At 34.2% G+C, this 1,949-nt stretch overlaps 1 non-coding gene across 1 annotated transcript; it reads right to left on the reverse strand.

The window, feature by feature from the left end:
* Positions 1–1,571: 1,571 nt before the first annotated feature.
* On the reverse strand, positions 1,572–1,677 carry LOC133828139 (small nucleolar RNA R71). Its single transcript, XR_009890777.1, has one exon. It is a non-coding gene; the product is annotated as a small nucleolar RNA R71 (small nucleolar RNA).
* Between the last annotated feature and the right edge of the window lie 272 nt (positions 1,678–1,949).

The raw sequence follows: 1,949 nt of genomic DNA on the forward strand, positions 1-1,949 counted from the left end.
GGCAACCTAGAATATACTTAGAGAGGCATCAGCTGAAATATTGAGAGAGCATTCATTTTTGGAAAGAAATACAAGCAAGAAAGGAGGAAGAAAACTAGAAATCAGCAAGAAGAAGGAGAACGAAAAAGAGAGCTCAAGCATCATTTTGGATTTGTTCTTTCTTCTATTTCTAAACTTCATTTTTATATTTTCTAAGTTGATTTATGAATCTGAATATTATGGGCTGTATTGATTGTGGATAAATATTTCTTAACCCAGCCATGAACTAATTTTTATGTGGCTTGAATTGTTGATGAAACCTATGTTATAGTATAGTAATTTCTTGCACTTTATTTTAGTAAAATCTCTCGTGTTCATTCAAGTTTGCTTATATTAATTTCTTGTTGTTGTTTGGCTAGCAATGGTAAGATATTTAATTATATTTAATGCTGGAAAGATTGAATGTAATGGGAAGAACTTGGATGACACAAGTCATAATCTAGGTCAGCTTATGTAAGCAAGTAACATAGGGATGTGTTAATTGCATTGTGTAACTTTTGAGAATTGAACCTTGAATTTGCATTCTTAAATCTGATTTTTCATAGGAATATGTTTAATTAGGTAAATGAATTAATATCATAAAATTTGGGAAAGTTTTATGAGTTGTTATTGAATTCTTGTTAACCTGGGAGTTTTGCTAAAATATTGTTGTCGCAATCAGTTCAAGATGATTAATATAGGGGGAATCAATAATTCAAGTCAATTTTACAATCCATATATTTCTTTCAATTTTCTTGTTTACTTCAGTTTTAATTTAAGTATTTCCATCTCTTTAATATTTTGTTTAGCATATAAACAACCCATTTGATTTTTAGTACTTTTAAGTTGTGTAGTAATTGTTTTGCTTATTTTTCTATTTTACAATCCCTGTGGAGACGATCTACATATCATTATATTACTTGTGTGATTACGTGCACTTGCGTATTTAAATCAAATTTTAATTTTCACAACAAGTTTATGGCGTCATTACCAGGGATTGGAATTAGAAACTTTTGTAATATCAATTACTTGCAATTTATTTTTCTTTGTTGTTCTAACTTTGTTTGCTTGCTCATATGTTTTCTTAGGTGATTTTCTGAATGAACAAGCAAGAAGACATTGAACTAGCTCCTATTGACCCTGAGATTGAACGAGTAGTTAGAAGAAGACTAAGGGAACAATGGGCTCCAAGTTGTCTTAATATCACTGAAGAGGGTGAAGGAGTTGAGGGTGCTAATAATATCACTAACACAATTACTATGGCTGATGATAGAGAGAGCCCGTGATGTTCCAAATGTTGCAAACATTGGGTCAATTTAGTGGGCTGCCTATTGAGGATTCTCATCTTCATCTTCGTTCATTTTTGGAGGTGAGCGATTCTTTCAAGCTACAAGGAGTAAGTGACGAGGCCCTAAGGTTAAAATTGTCTCCTTTCTCTTTGAGGGATTGAGCTAGAGCTTGGCTCAACACCCTTCCTCCCAACTCGGTGACTACATGGAATGAGTTTGCTAAAAAATTCTTGATGAAGTACTTTCCTCCTACCAAAAATGCCAAGTGTCGTAATGAAATCATGTCATTCCAACAGTTGGAAGATGAATCATTTTGTGAAGCTTGGGAGAGATTCAAGGAGTTATTGAGGAAATTCCCACACCATGGGATTCCACATTATATACAAATGGGAACATTCTATAATGGGCTCAATTCTTCCACTCGCATGGTGTTGGACACTTTAGTTAATGGGGCTATTCTCTCTAAGTCCTACGATGAAGCCTATGAGATTTTGGAGAGGATAGCGAGCAGCAATTACCAATGGTCCAATACTAGAGCCTCAACAAGTTGAAAAGTGGCTGGTATACTTGAAGTGGATGCATTGACAGCTTTGACCGCTCAAGTTTCTTCAATGACTAACTATAACGCCCTACTTCCTTATA

This window comes from Humulus lupulus, chromosome 3, assembly GCF_963169125.1.
Source record: "Humulus lupulus chromosome 3, drHumLupu1.1, whole genome shotgun sequence".
Classification (NCBI taxonomy): domain Eukaryota; kingdom Viridiplantae; phylum Streptophyta; class Magnoliopsida; order Rosales; family Cannabaceae; genus Humulus; species Humulus lupulus.